At 37.0% G+C, this 17,085-nt stretch overlaps 1 protein-coding gene and 1 long non-coding RNA gene across 2 annotated transcripts in view; one reads left to right on the top strand and one right to left on the bottom strand.

Moving 5' to 3' along the window:
* ARHGAP15 (Rho GTPase activating protein 15) overlaps window positions 1-17,085 on the bottom strand; it is a 3,416,769-nt gene that overhangs the window by 1,841,329 nt on the left and 1,558,355 nt on the right. The gene's annotated exons all lie outside the window — the stretch shown is intronic.
* The window catches only part of LOC122804832, a 248,528-nt gene continuing 242,157 nt past the window's right edge, over window positions 10,715-17,085 (top strand). The window contains exon 1 of the long non-coding RNA XR_006365246.1: window positions 10,715-10,831. This is a non-coding gene — a long non-coding RNA (uncharacterized LOC122804832). The remainder of the gene's footprint in view (window positions 10,832-17,085) is intronic.

The following is a 17,085-nucleotide window of genomic DNA, read 5'->3' as shown; positions in this document are numbered from 1 at the left end:
GACACACTATTTTTTAAATATATGCCAAGTTAAGTAAATGACATTTGAATTTGAATTTCATTGGTTGTTTGCAAAAGAAGGAGCGGTTGTAACTTTATTCTGATGAAGTCTTGTTGCGGACAAAAATGCTAAATGAAATAAAGTTTCTCTTTTCTTCCAATGGCATTGTTTGCAGGCGATATTTCTTTTGACTTACAGGATTGTCGATTCATTTTTGACAAGTGTTTAGATGTGGGAGAAAATCAGAGCAGACAAAGAAAACCCATGTGGACACAGGGTGACACATTCACTGAATTAATCCAAGCTGGAAAGTGAACTGAAGACCCAAATCCAAGAGGCAACAATGCTAACAAAAGCATCACTATGCTTCGCTGAAATATAAATTTTCACTTTATATTTTAGTGAAACCAAAAAGTTTTACCTCAAAATCATTTGTATAATTATTAACTTTTTGCATAAAATACCTTTTTGCTATTTGAAGTCCTGAAGACATTATGTCCTGTTTAAAAGAAATGTATCCAAATTGTAAACATATACATCTCCATTTCTATAACATAGATGGCAAAAACAGATTCTGTAGACAGAGACATATAAAATATATTTATTATTTATTTATTTATTTATTGATTGACCGGGAAAGTCCACTGGGTCAATGATCCATTTTCAGTGGAGGCCCAGGGAGAAAAGCTCCATACAATCACTGAAATTTTTACATGACATCAGCTTAACTTTGAAAGTCAAGAAAGTTTGTACACAATACAAATTGAAGTAGATATACAAGACAAATACATATTATAGAGGTATACAATACAAGAAAATAAACACAGTGTGTTAGATTTGCAGTAATTCTGTTTGTATATTTTCATAAGTAAGAGTACTGTTTAATCACTTCTGTTTATTCAGCCACAAAAATAAAGAAAGCAAGAGAGATTTGATACAATGACAGATAGTGTAAATTGCAACTGTATTAAGTTAGCAAAAGTATTTGTAGTGCATAGTGGCCAAAATATTTAAGGTGGTTTAATTATATGACTACAAGAACAGACAAGGTTATTGAGACAGTGTTCTTTTAGTGCAAATTTAAATGTTTTAAAGAGTCTAGTTGAGTAAGAGAGAGAGAGGGAGCATGTTCCAACGTTTGGCAATGGCATGGGAATAAAGACATTGTCCATCTCTTTTGCTGGGTTTAGTTATGGTTGATAGTTGTTTGTTAGAGGACCTAAGATGCTGAGTGTTTGTATTATAGTTTGAATTGATGGGCAGAAGTTTGGATTATTTAGTAGTTTGTGGGTGAGAGTAAGTTGGGAGTAATGTAGGTAATGCGGGAACTCAAACCGGTTTATAGATTTAATGGCCAGGCAATGATATGTGCGAAATGGCATGTTGGAGACAAACTTGGCTATTTTATAGTAGCACAACTGCAGTTTGTTCAGGAGAGATGTGTGTAGGTTAGTGAAAATGGGGCATCCACAGAGAAAGGAGGGTAGAAGTAGACTATTAGCTAGTTTCAACTTGGTAGACTTGTCCATATAGAGTTTATGCCTATAGAGTTTGCCAAGCTTAAAATGAGTCTTTTTGATTGAGTTGAGTATATATATACATGATTCTCAAAGCAAAGTTTGTCATCAATTGTGATGCTAAGTAGTTTGTCTGTTTTTACAGTTTCAATTTCTGTATTGTTTTGAGAGAATATTTTAAAGTCTAGAGTTAGAGAGTTGGTTGTGAAGAGTAAAAGTTTTGAATTTTTGGGATTAAGTAGCAGTTGAGCTTTGTTAAGCCATGATCCAATGGAAGTAAATGCATTTTGTGTTAACTTTAGGAGATCTCAGAAGTTGTTAGAGGATGTAATTATTGTCTAATCGTCTGTGTATTGAATGAGTATACTTTGCAGGGATGCTTTATGGAGATTATTAATAAATATGTTAAAAAGCAAGGGCCCAAGAACAGACCATGGGTAATGCCTGTGTTGTTGAGTAGGTAATCGGATTGCTTACTTTGCCATCTAACAGATTGTTTTCTGTTGCGTAGATAGTTATGGAACCAGGATAGTGTGTAAATGCAATTACAGTGTATATTATTATTATTATTATTATTAATTATTATTATTATTATTATTATTATTATACAAGATTTGCTGAAAATTATGGTAGTGTTAAAGAAAGCTGAAAATGCAGGGTCACTGAACTATGTAGTACTAATTCCAGTACTGTGATATGAAAGAATATCGCAATTCCTCAACCTGTGTATGCTCTGTCCCAATTGGACTGGCATCCTGAGCCACATATATATTAACAGACTTAAACAAGATTTGCAGATTAATATTGCTATCTACAGGCATGAAACATCAGTATATGTAGAAAAAGTAGGCTGGCACTATTTAACTGAAAGAGAACCCATGCTTTTGTGAGTGCCCTATTTTGAAAATCATTCTGTTCCCCAGTGAGATTACTAATCATCATCTACATTTATTTATTTATTTGTCTTTATTGACCAGGAAGTCAGAATGGGCAGAGCCCATTTTCAGTGGAGGCCCATGGATGAAGTTTATATTAAAAAAGTGAATTTCAGACAGGTCTCAGGAACAACAAACAAACAGAAACAATTACAAGACAGGTATATATAATAAAATATTTACATAAACTATTATAGGTCTATACAGTTCTGGTAGCTCTAAAATCCTGCAGGAAGTAAATAGATTTATACTGCAGAAGAGAAAATATTGTTAGCCTCAGGTATTTGTCAAGGTACTTGGGTCTGTTCTCATACCGTAAACCAACATGATCTGTGTAGTGGATTCTACTCAAACACTTCATACTGTTACCTTAGCAAAGTAAAAGCAAGCAAAAAGAGAAAACCTTAAGGTGCATGTGCCACTTACCCTGATAATTGTGCTTACTGTTTAAATGTCTATTTTTTTCTTTTTTATAACTATGTTAGGACAGGATGCAGCTCTATGGTTGCTCTTTGCTTGATTCTTCCTTTTAAAACACTTCTAACTCAATAGATACATTCCCTTTAGGGTGAGCCTACCTTATTAAAGCGGTGGCACAACACGTACTTCTTTGCTTTTGTACAGTCATTAACATTGCCTCTTTTCTCCAAGTTCTCATTTCTGAACAGCTCACACATTTGTACCTATCCTTTTTGAGCTCACTGCTATGCATAGGCCTTGACTGATTTACTCCCAAGCCAGCGGGAGATGAGTCCTACTTTTCTCCCCTCACACTCCCAGTTTCCAAGCCAGCCCCAGCCCACACATTATATTTGTTCTGATCTGCACCAACTGCCACACCCCCAAGACACACCTCTTAAAAGATACCACCCTAAAACCACATAGTCCTCTTATCTCACTACCATCACTGTGAGCACTACAATAATACTGGAAGTCTTAACTCACATTTACAACTTCCTGTACAAACACAATACAACACACATCTAATCAGTAATATGTTCCTCTTTCCACAGTTTACCTTGTTCCACCTCCTCCTTCTTTCTTCTTCTCCCTCACCCCCTGCTACCAATAACAAACATCTTCATAAACACTTACACAATCGATCACCATATCACTATGTATTACCCCTACTTCCATAACTTCTTCACCATCCAAACACAGCCACAACCCCCAAGTAATCATACCAAACCCAATTACCAGGTCATCACTGTTAGGATCACTCTTGTGTATGATAACCAAGATTCAGAAACATTTTCTCTCTGCCTAAAAACACAAAAGACCTCACTCAGACTAACTGTTGTACTCCTTCTTAAGAGTAACATTGAACCCAACCCAGGCCCAGCAACTCCCTTTCCTTAACATCAGAACTACTGCCTTCCTATATTTACCTGCACCCTCCTTAATGTACATAGCATCAGAAGCAAGCTAGACCACAGAAGTGCTTTTATATCACAGCACAACCCAGACATCCTGGCAGCCACTGATTCCTGGGTCAAAAGACTCCTCAGCTTCCAACACTTTCTAACCTCCTACAAGTATGTCAACAATGCCAGACCAGGCAAACAATCAGATGGAGGTTCTCTAATTTTATACAGAAATAACCTAAATCTAAAAGTCCTTGCTCAAGGAAACTCCTCAAACTCTGGTCCTAACTGGAGTCTCTTAAATTTTCCAGCTTAGAAAGGTAACCTATTGATCACCACAGCCTGTCTACCACCCCTTGCTTCCCCAGATAAATTCAAATAACTCATCGCTAACTTCCTGAATAACTGTTACAAGAATAATAACATAAGAATTCTAGAGGACTTCACTATTAATTATTTTGGCCCTCTTTCATCTAACATGAGCATTTTCCTAATAGACCTAGGTGCCCTTTGATTCATAAAACAACCAACAAGACCTAACTGCATGTCTCCCAAACACTCCAAACTTGGCCTCATTACAAACATACAAAACTCCATCTCCAACATAAACATTCTGCCACCATCACTATGCGACCACAGCCTAATCACCTTTACAGTTGTCAACCATCCTATAACATTATCACCAATACTGAAAGCTTTCAGAAACCAGAGTAGTACAAATTCAGACAACCCTTTCTCACAGCCCACAGTTGGAACCATATACTCTCCTTACATGACCTTAATACATCAGCTGTAAGCCTAATCAACTTTCTGCTCCACCGGCAATAAAAACTTTTCCAACTTATCAACAGGCATTATGAACCCACCAAAACTGAATGGTCATCCACTGAACTCAAACACCTTTTAACTCTAACAGGTAAAACGTGGCAAAAATGGAAACAGACCAGCACAACTGACAACGACACCTCCTTTATAGTCTTTTGTGAATTTAACAATAAGTCCATCAGAAGGCACAAAAGAAATCTCCAAACAAAGAAACAAATTATCCTCTTATATCCCCTTAAATACGTTTGGATAGAGGTTAACCGACTTACAGGAAGAAAATCTTCTCATGATACCCCATCTACAAGAACCGTTAAATGTGGTACAGCAAAAGTTTCTCCAGAAGATTTCCTTAAAGATTTTGGCAATCTTCCATCAAGAAACTACACAACTCCCACTGATCATTCATTGCCCAGCCCATCACCATTCATTCTTCTTTTACACTTCAGATTTAAACATTGCAAAGAAATCTCTATTCTCCTCAAGAATATTTCCACTGACACCCCTCCTGCATCTGACAACATAAACCCTTGGCTCATATGTCACTGCAGAGGGCATCTATGCCTTCCTCTCACCCACATATATAATCTATGTCTCACATAAAACGTCATGCCACTGACTAAAACTACTCCAATTAAACCTTATCTAAAGCAAGGCAACCCAAAAGATACCACTGATTCTATCCAATATCCATCCACCCAATTTTGGACAGACTTCTTGAAGATATAGTCTACCCCCACCACCTGCTGTCCTCCAAACAACATGGATTCTGGCCTGGACAAAGTACTATGACAGCACTTTGGACTGATGACATCCTGCTAAACCTTGATAATGGCCTACTTACAGCTGCCCTATCTATAGTGTGACAAAGGCATTTGAACTCATTGACCACTGTCTTCTCCCAAACAAACTTATTTAAAATGGTATCAATCCAGATGCCACTGTCTGGTTTAAAAACTTCCTAAGTGATAGATACTGTATAGTTAAAATAGGGTGTTCCCTGTCGGAATCTGCACCTATTACCAAAGGTGTACCACAAGGATCCATTCTTGCCCCCCCCCCCCGTTCTCCATATTCATTAGCAAGCATCCTTTTGACCTCCTCCTTTTCCAACTTATCCTCTATCCTGTTGGCATGGTCATTCCTATCAAGACACTCACACACCAACCTTCAATGCCAACTCCATTCAGACTTACATGAGCTCCACCAATGGCTTCTAATCCATAAACTACCTCTGAACCCCATGAAGACCAAAACTATGCTTTCTGAAACTCCACAAAAAAATGTACCAAGTACCTGCCTGTTTAGCTATCTTTGACCTACACAACCATGTTATAGAAACAACCTTTGCCTTCAAACATCTAGGACTATGGCTTCATCAGTCACTAAACTTCCATTTCCACATAGACAAAGTAAGAGCCAAAAAACTCCATCCTCTTCTGGTATAAAAAGATCTCTCCACTCTATCCCAACCAGCCAGGGCAGTCACTGGCAAAGGAGTCCTCCTTCCTCAACTTGAATATTGGCTCCCAATTTTTTCTTGTGGTTTCAAGAAAAATACTGTCCATTCCAGGCTATCTCTAACAATATTTGCTGATTCCTTACATACTCACCTTTTTATGAGCAGCATTGTATTACACTAGAAAAAGGCAAATGACTACCTATAAAAGCAAAGATCCAACCTACTTTTACAATCCCAACTCAACAAACTACTCCACCTCCACACATTCATTCCTCTTGCCGCTAGACGTTATTAAAAAAAACTCCCCTTACAGAAAAGTTTATTACATTAAAAATTTTTAACTGAAAGTCCATAGTGTAAATATTTCTATACAGAAATGATTATATAGCTCTGCAAGCTCCATATTCTTGATCATGGGTAAAGTAACAAATTTAAGCTCACAAATTATTGTTCACCAGTTTTAAATTCCATGACTGCCAGCACAGTATCTATTGTTGTTTTATAGTATTTCAATGTGTTTGAGTTTTTCTTTGTTTCTTTTTTTTCTTTCCTTTTTCTCTGCAGCAGTGTGACTATATTAGTATACATTAGTAAAAGGGGGCATGAGGGGCAAAGCAGCCATACATATTGGGTAAAAAGGACTGACCCACAGAAAAAAAAGTTATTATTTTATTCATCAAGAAGAAGACTCAAACAATTGTCTTTACTTGTTTGCATCCTCACTGATCTGAGGCTCAAGGAGACATGACTGAAGCCAACATGAATATAAGAAAGATGGTCATGTGTGAAAAGCAAGAAAGTAACAGTTGTATAAGTTCATATTTACAATATTTCACAGTAATACCTGTTACACAAGTGAGAATATTTGATTAAAACAGGAGGATTAATGCAGTAAGATTATTGCACAATAAACAAGAATATGGTTTAATGACCAAAGTGTGCACAAAGGCATGTAAAATATACCAAATTGAACATTTAAAATTAAATATTCAAAGCACGTAACAGTGGCCAAGCTGCATGGGTTACATACAAATTTCTGATAACACTGACAAATGAGTTGCAGTAGGGTGCTAGAAGACATTATGATGCACTATCAAAGCAGAAATAACTTCGGTCTATAATAGACTTTAATGAGAGAACAGAGGATGGAAATAAGTACAACTGAAGGATGTGCGGGCTACAACAGGAAAGCAGATGGTAGAAGAAGAGAGAGGAGAGTAAACCAGTACCAGTCCTTTGATGAAAATTTCACTTCCACAGTATGTATTATAAACCGAATTGTTTACAAAACATGCATTACTCTTAGTGCTTATTGACTAGGTCCTTGTGTTCTATCAGGGCTCTGTTGTAACTGCAAACAGTCATATTAAATGTCAGAAAAACAGATCATGGCAGAAGGAGCTTTTATAAAGATAAAGTTGTTGTTTGTTTGTCTTTCGGCTTTTCCCAGTTAGGGGTCACCACAGTGGAACTCCGGTCCGCTAATGATTGGCAGTAGATTATCACAAATGCCGAGGTGCCAGCTCAACATCCAACCTTCAACGAAGGCATGCCCATTTATGCATGTCTTTCGAACGCCCACCCAACCACAGGGAGGACATGCAGACCGCGGATCACTTTTATAAAGATAAAGTAATGATAAAAAAGTGCTTTCACACTAACATGCCATTTCTTCAATTTTTTTTTTTAAATAATTGATTTTTGTTCAACATTTGAGTACATGACAAACAATTAGTAGATACATAAAATAAGACATTCTACAGATTTGATGAGCAGGATAAGTCAATAACTCAGTGAAGCTCTTGCAAGCAGTAGCAGAAGACTTCTTAGGAGACAGAGAGAGAGAGACACTTGGCTATGGAGAAGGCATACCTCATGGATCCTTCTTGGAATCATACCATTTTAACATTTATATATTTGATATCCAGATACATTAAAACATATATTACTGTTTCTATGCATATGACTTAAACTTAACAAAATAAATATATAACAAGTGATGTAAACATATAGGTTCATAGGTAGGTACTACGCTATCTGCCCAAGGGCATTTATAAGCCTAGCCAGAGTGTGCCAGCTTTCGCCACCGCATTGATTAATTAACTGAGCCTCTGTCAAGCAGAGCCAATGAAGTGATCCCAGGGGTGTATTTTCTGTTACCAATCCACTCATCAGGGTTTCTCTTGAAGAGTGTTAGTGAGGGGCTCTGCCTAATGTAGTTTGAATTTTGTTCCAAAGCATGGGGAGTCTCTGTGACAGGAATCTATCCCTCCAGTATGTTCTATTTATTTTGTGGTGAGGTTTAGCTCACTAGAGCACGTGGCTCGTAGTGACTTGGATTTCTTTAGGTGGAGCATGTCCATCAATTCTGAGTTGGACACGGCTTTGTAAGTCAGGCAGAGATCACCTCTGAGTAAGCGATATGCCACTGAGTACAGCCGGAGTTTTTTCAGTTGGGCTGCATAAGACATATGTTTGAGGCCAGTAATCCTCTTGGTGAGGTACTTTTATGGTCTTTCCAGCTGTTGGAAGTGTCTTGTGAGGTACATCCCAAATAGGGCATTGTACTCTATGAAGGGTCTAATGAGTGATGAGCAGAGGGGCACTATAACCTCTTTATTTCTAGATGCGAACTCTTCAGTAATTAGATGGGCCACATAGAAGGATTTCCTAACTACTTTGGCAATATGATTGTCAAAGGAGAGATTACTATCTACCTGGGTCCCCAGATCTCTTATTACCTCTTCTGTATTAAGGGGGCTGCCACCTATGTGGTAATTCGTGGGTGTTTTGTTTTTCCTAAACGTGATGACTTTGCATTTTTTGGCATTTAGCTTGAGGCCATGACTTTGACACCAGGTGTCCATCTCAGTAAGGCTCTTTTATATACATATACAGAGAGAGACAGGATAGATATATTTATGTGTGTATATGTGTGTGTGTGTATATATGTGTGTGTGTGTGTGTGTGTGTGTGTGTGTGTGTGTGTGTGTGTGTGTGTGTGTGTGTGTGTGTGTGTGTGTGTGCGTGTGTGTGTGTGTGTGTGTGTGTGTGTGTGTGTGTGTGTGTGTGTGTGTGTGTGTTCAGTAAATGCATTTCTTCATTGACTCAATACTACAGATAATCTTCTGTTTAATATTATGTAGGCTAATAAAGGCACATAATATACATCAGCACGTTTTCTAAGGTATTTCTTTAAAAGAAGTTATAAGTATTGTGCACATAATTTATTTGTATACACATTTTATAGTTTCTTTTAAATGAGGTAATTTTTCTTTCTTTATTTCTTTCTTTGCAGTTTGTTAACCGGGAAAGTCCTTTGGGTCATAATTGATTTAGGGATAGATGAAAAAAGCAAAAGAACAGTAATTATCAATTATAACTTATTTCCAAATATTTCTAAGTTGTTTGCTGTACTTCTTTTAACACAAACTCTTAATGGGTTGTGACATATTATCCAAGGAACAAAACATTATTTATAATAGAATTACAATATTTTATTGAAAACGTAACTTCTTAATAAACTGTCACAAATACATTTCCTCAGAGACATTTTGCTTTGGCACCAAATGCTTTAGCATTACGTGAGTCAAAAAATATTTCATATCCATGATGATTATAGCAGCTGGAGTTCCCATAGCTTTACAGAAAATGTTCTCATTATTACCTGAAACTCTATCTGGTCCGCACCTGTATTCTAGAAGAGGATAGTTTGCAATCTGGCCAGAAAAACAAAGGACAGAAAAAAACTGAAGAAATTAAAGAGCACGGTCAAGATTTTGTAAGTGTTTTACATTTTCTTAACACCTGCCATTGTACATTCTCTGTCAGTTGGATTCTAGAATACCCCAGGAGAGATTTTCTTGCCAACCTGAGTGGTACCAGCCTGAGAAACTGAATTAAATGTGAGAAAGCCCTTCTGCTTTCTATTCTTGCTAATAGGACTCTATTTCTAATTAATGTTGAATGCATTCCTTCAGCATGGGCTTTGTCAAATGACAAGTAAGCCTAACATCTTGGTTAGATTTATTACTATTAGTTCAAAGAAATCAATAATTTTAGTAATAAAATTCCAGAAATAGGAGTTGGACATTTCTGTGCACAATGTTTAATGACCAATATTTGATACCATGCCACAGACACACACGCACACACATGCATGCATCCACGCGCGCGCACGCACCCACACCCACACACACGCGAGCACGCACACACACACACACACACACACACACACACACACACACACACACACACACACACACACACACACACACACACACACACACACACACATGAAGTATCTGTATATGTAACTCCCATTGTACAGTGGCACAGTTTCTTGGCATTTCTTTTCATACTTTCATTTCCTTTATTTCTATGCTGTATGCAGAAATGGTCTGCTATTTTTCTCTCTGACTAATTAGCAAGGGTCTAATGTGACAAATAACCTAGTAGTACAACCTTTTATGGTCTGGCAACAGTTTAGTTAAGACAGCACACATAAAGTTATCATTCCCACTAGGATAAAGAGGTCACTTCTTAAACCAAATAAGGATGGAGTCATGTTTTTCTCACAACATATTTTTGCATGATTTCCCTGGGTTAAGAGTTCTGCTGATGAGTGAGCCAGATTCCTAGTAATGCAGTTCAATGCACTCACAGCAAATTTCTTTCATGTATGGCCGTACTTCTGATTTCATGTTTGGGATGTGACATTTCTCATACAAAGTAAGCGAAGGTTACTTTTTTCTAATTTGATCTTTTACATGGTAACTAAATTCTGTTTTGTTTTGTTTTTGTTTCAAATGATGGAATTTGACTGCATATCCTTCAGTAAGGGACAACTGAGAAGAATGGAGGTTATCAGTATCTATAAAAAATAAAATTAATTACATTTTGTTTTGACTACTAGAAGATAACATTAGAAGTTCTGTTTTTATTTAACAATGTATTTGGTTTCCATGTTCAGAAATTCTCTGAAAGCCACAGTAAGCTCTCAGCGTCATTGTTCAAACACTTGCAGTTGAAATCTCCTTTTGTTGATTTCAGCTTTATAGATTAAATAGTTTGAGCACATATATCTTTTTTTTTCAAAGACATAACCAGTTTTTTTGGAATTATACATTGATGTGTATGCTGGAGTACAATACCTTTCAGAATGTAGTTCTCCTCTAAGTGTATTACCCCATACCATCAAGAGAGTACATGACTCGATTCTAGACAGTATACCTTTTTCAATACTGCTAATTACACTAAATATTTACCTGAAATTTAAAAAGTACTTATACAGCTGATAGAAAGAGGCATGTTAGAATCCTCAAATAAAACAAAACTTAAAAGCAATACATTTAGGACACTTTCTGTATGCCTGTATATAGCCTTCATTTTACTAGAATTTGTAGTTGTGTTGTATTTACTCATGACAAAAATAGAGAGCAATGCATGATGCTTGTCAAATCACCTCACAACAAGCATTATCAAATACATGTATAGTAACATAGTAACAAGAGCATATGCTTAACATGACTTCTCTTGATGTACTGATAAAATGTTGGCTATTATGATTTTCCTGTTGTCTTTAAGCATGCTGAGTAGTAGCCGGAAAACTCATTGGCAGACACTGTTATGCATGAGATCTATTAATAGCAATAAATAAAAAACATTTAACAAAATGTATATATGGATGCATGAGTAAAGAAATAAAATATTAAACAAAATAAAATAAAAACTGGCAGCAATGATTAGTGTGTGCTCCACTATGGCTGAAGAAATAGGCACAAATACAAAAGTGGACACAGTACAATATCCGACTTATAGAGATAAGAAATATACAGTGAACTGCTATAACATTAGATATGGTTCTTCCAAAACTCCACAAATCAGTAGTATGGCACGGACCTACACTGTTTTCAGTACCTAGTTAAAATCCAATAAATTAAGCAGGTAAAATGATTTAGCCCCATGATGAATGCTGAAAAACACATTTATAGATGAATCAGTATACAGATTGGACAAGTGCCCATAAGTTGCGTAATACTGGGCCTTTTGAACAAATATTTGTGCTTTCCACAACTTCTTCAGTAGATTAAGAATGATAGCAATAATGAATGACTATGGCTATAAGTCAAAGTGGTTCATAACTTTTCTAAATGCTATTTTGTCACGATAGTTCTCATTTCTTGCAATAACGTGACTACACCATATCCTCCTAATTTATTCTTTTGCATTGGAAAATTTTGTTCTACCTAAAGTTCTGGCCACTCTGTGCATTGTACTGCTATTATTCTGGTGTTAGAAAATATCTCCAGACCTTGGTGCCTTTGATAATGTTAGAAGAAACTGATGGTTAGGAAGTAGCAATAGAGCAATGGAATATACAAATGAAAATTGACAAATGATTCCAGTGCTACAATGCTGCAATGGCAAATGGAATATTGTCAAGCAACTGATTCTTTGAAAGTCTGCTGGTTGTTTCAAATGCAAAATAAGTATGCTGATGAAATTTCAGGCCGTGATGATCTAATCCAAAAGATAAAGTGATGATACTGCAGTTAAGTGACACTGAGGTGGAATTTGTCACCAAGGACTTTCAAAGGCCTTTTTATAGGTTCATAGGTGTGTACTAGGCTAATGACCCTGGAACCTTTACAAGCCTAGCCTATAGAAGTGCCCTGGCATCATGTCGCCTAATGTTAGTTCCCAGTGCTTCTATCAAGTAGAGCCAGTGGAGTGTTCCCCAGGGTGATCTTTCTATTTCCCATCCACTCATCAAAATTTCTCTTGAAGAGGGCCAATGAGGTGCTCTGGTTGACATGTATGAGAAGTCTATTCCAGAGCATGGGCAGTCTCTGGGTTATTAACCTGTCCATCCAGCATGCTCTGTTGACTGTGGTAATGAGGTCAAGGTCTCTGGAGTGTGTGGTGCGGAGGGATTGGGATTTCTTTAGATGTAGCATTTCTAACAGAGCTGGGTCAGACATGGCTTTGTAAGTCAAACAGAGATCGACTCTTAGTAGATGATACAAGACAGAGAATAGCTGGAGTCTTGAGTCTGTCCATGCAGGACATGTGTTTAAGGCCTAGGATCCTCTTCACAAGGTACTTTTGTGGTCTTTCCAGCTGTTGCATGTGTCTAGTGAGCTACATGCCTAATGGGGCATTATACTTGATGACTGGGCTGGTTAATGATTTCTCTGACTTAGTGTAAGAAAGTTTGACAAGATTCCATTAACCATTTAAATGTCGGAACAAATATGTACAGCAGTACATCTTGATGAAATTCCCAATGAATGTCTGTGTTTATCACTCCGTTTTATTACTCAAAACAGGATGATATGTGTAGTTCAAAATACAGTGAAATTGGTTATTTTGTCAACTTCATCTTTAACTGTTATCATTATAAAAGAGATTGAAGCTTAGATAGAAAAAAGGATCTCAAAAAGCAAAACAGGGATAGTTTCAACAGTCTTTTTTCTGACATATTTATGTCTGATTTGAACAATACAGTGGAAATACTGAGGTAGGGAACCCATCACAAGTCCTTGGCAGGATGCAATAATTGTAACACTTCTGAAATTATTGTCCATTATAGTATTATACAAGTTATTTGTAAGTAATTGTCAATATATTTGATTTCTTTCAAGTTTGTATTATTGTTGTTTTATTACAACAGGTAGACTTTTGTTAATCCAGCATACTCTGAGGTAGCATGTGTGTGTGTGTCTTCTGATGTAGAACATGAATTGAGAGAACTCATTTTGTTGAAGAAGAGTGGTCTTTTTTGCTTGGTAAGTATTCCAGAAACATCTGTCACCTTGACAGAGTCTTAATATTTAGGACAGAGGCGTAACTTAAAGTGATTGATGATACATCACCAGAGATTTCTTCACAAAGGACTACCTGGCAGGGTTGGTTTCTTCCACCTCCCGTATTTGTTGCTTATTTGGAGTCTTTCACTGGATTTTAGGGGATTTACTTTTGTGTTTAAAGATGTGGCTGTCACTGGTCCGCAAACTGGATATATTCAGAGACAACTTGTTTACTGAGTTGGCAATATTCTTTCACTTAATTTTAATATATTGACATGCAATCTAACTATGACCTTAATCAGATAAGATAATTCTAAGGAACTACTTTGACACCTTATTAATAAGGACATAAACACTCAATCTGCACTCCCTGTTATATATGAATGGAAGGGCATAATCCACAAATACCTACAGAGTTAGAATAATATTATCATCTACAGTACTCCTATTCATCCCAACAATAAAATAATTTGTGTCCAGCAGTAAGCTCATTCAAAGCCATATCCCTAAGTCTAACCCCTGATGTAAATCATGGGTTGAAAGGGACAGTTCCAAAGTTGCATAGGTTATAAATCAATGGTTGTATTAATTTTACAAACATTTGTGATATTAAAAATGCAGACAGAAAAACTTTTTCTTCTTTGAAAACTTCACAAATTTGGTAATTCACATGGCCAGTATTTAATAATATTTATAACAACATAATTGTTATTAAAGATCGACAAAACTACTTTTCCATACTCCAAAATACAAATAAAACAAATCCTCAAAAATTCTGGAAAGGAATCTCTACCCTTATCAATCCTGGCAAAACAGCCAACCCCAGCCCAGACCCCAATGCTTCTGACATTGACTTGGCTACACAATTCAACTCTTTTTTCATAAATTCTATTTCCAAGCTAACCTCATCATTCACTGACACCACTACATCCTCAACCTCACCCCAATCCTCCCATACCCCTCCCTCCACTCCGACTACCTCTCTCTTTTCCTCCCCAAGACCACCACCCTCTAATCCCTCACCCCCCCTTTCTCCTACTTTCTCACTAAAACCTATCCCCACATCTACCATAAAAAAACTGATCCAGAAACTAAAGCCTTGCTCTAATGCCCCAGACAATATTCCTTCATACTTTCTTAGCATAGCAGCTGAAACCATTGTCTACCCTATTAGTATACTAATTAACCGCTCGATCCAAGAAAGCAAAGTACCCCAAATCTGGAAAAAGGCCTTTATCATACCTTTGATAAAGGTGGCAATAATAATGATACTACAAACTTCCGTCCCATCGCTATTCTGTCTCCCATTTCTAAACTCCTTGAAAAGTGTATCCATTTGCAGCTCCTTCCCTATCTCTTAGACAATCACCTGCTGACTCCAACCCAGCATGGCTTCAGACCCGGCCATAGTACTATGACAGCCCTCCTCTCCTTCTTAGAAACCATAAACAAGGCCAGGGACTCTGGACAGATTGTTTCTACCCTACTACTGGACCTCTCAAAAGCCTTTGACACTATCTCTCATAAACTACTCTCTGATAAACTCTCCCAACTTAACTTATGTCCTTCCTCATTAAACGGGTTCTCTAGTTACTTATCTAATAGATCTCAAGCTGTTAAATGGAAAAAAGCCACTTCCTCATTCCTAAGCACTCCAACAGGGGTCCCCCAAGGCTCCATATTGGGTCCTCTACTATTTAACATCTTCATAAATGATTTCCATAATTCTATCCCATTCTCTAATATTATTCAATATGCAGACAATTCAACTATTATCTGCTCTGCCACATCCATTCCAGTACTCCAAAAACTTACACAAGATGCATTCTCTATCACTGAACAATGGATGAAAAAAAAACACCTAGCATTAAATGCCTCTAAAACCAAATTAATGGTATTTAGTCCCTCTAAACACATCTCTCCCAACCCAAACTCTTTCTTAATCACCTGTAACAATAACATATCCTTGGAATTGGTGCCAGAGACTAAGTTACTTGGGGTTCAAATTGACAGTCAGTTTAAATTCAACTCCCACATACAACTAAATATCAAAAAAACTCATCAAAAACTAGGCATGCTCTACCGACAAAATTGTTTCCTTACACCCGCTACTAAAAGCACTCTCTCTTCCACATTCCTTATTCCCTCTCTTCTATATGGAGCCCCACTCCTGACTATCTTACAATCTTCCCTCAAAACACAACTTTCCTCATGCTACAATAAAATAGCCAAATTCGCTAATGGCCACAAAGCATCTACTCACCATTGTTCTTCTCTCCACAAACTACTATGGTTAGAACTACCCAACCGACTCATCTATTCTCAACTCACTCTTGCCCACAAGCTCATCTTTAAACCCTTCCTTTGTCCATCTCTTTCCCCTGTCTTTAAAATGCACCTCCCCAACACAGAACTCAGAACCGATAACCAGAACCTACTTGAACTATACATACCATTACGCCCCCCAGGTAAAAAACTCCTATCCTATAGTTTAGCACGTCTCTGGAACTCCCTACCTCCAGCTATTCGTACCATCTTCAACCACTTTACATTCAAAAAATATCTTTACTCTCATCTACTAACCCAGTGGGAATGCTATTGCACCCACCCTTCATAATTCAATGCTCTTGCACCCACCCTCATAATTCAAAACTGCCTTACTTCCTTCCTCTTCCTGCTATTAAGTTTCCTTGTATCTGCCTCTCCCATTGTAGTAACTTGCATCCTTTAACTAGTTGCCTAATCTCAAATCAAAAATAATTTTTGTATGCCTTACCTAGCAACCTAACTCGAAATGCCTAGGTAATCTCATCAGTAATGCCACTTGAAAGATATACTCTTAATGTGTACATACTGAAACATGAATTACTTTTATAGTAGGTACCACCTGTAATGTTCCATTGATTATGTATGTTCAAACAGTAATCTGTATAATTCTATAAATGCTGCAATATGAATCACTTTTATAGTATGTACCATCTACTAACAGTAATCTGTACAATTCTGTAAATACTGCAATTTGAATTCTGTAAATAATGCAATCTGAATAACTTCTATAGTATGTACCAACTGTAACAGTCATCACCAGTATGATGCTCTAACTGTGTAATTTGTTTGCTAATATTGTATTATATATCTAAAACTATGCAACCTTGTTTATGGAGCTTTTCTCCC

Source organism: Protopterus annectens, chromosome 6.part0 (genome assembly GCF_019279795.1).
Source record: "Protopterus annectens isolate FY-2018-M chromosome 6.part0, PAN1.0, whole genome shotgun sequence".
Lineage (NCBI taxonomy): Eukaryota > Metazoa > Chordata > Ceratodontiformes > Protopteridae > Protopterus > Protopterus annectens.
The sequence above is the reverse complement of the archived record's forward strand: the minus strand, read 5'-3'. Positions and strand labels throughout refer to the sequence as shown.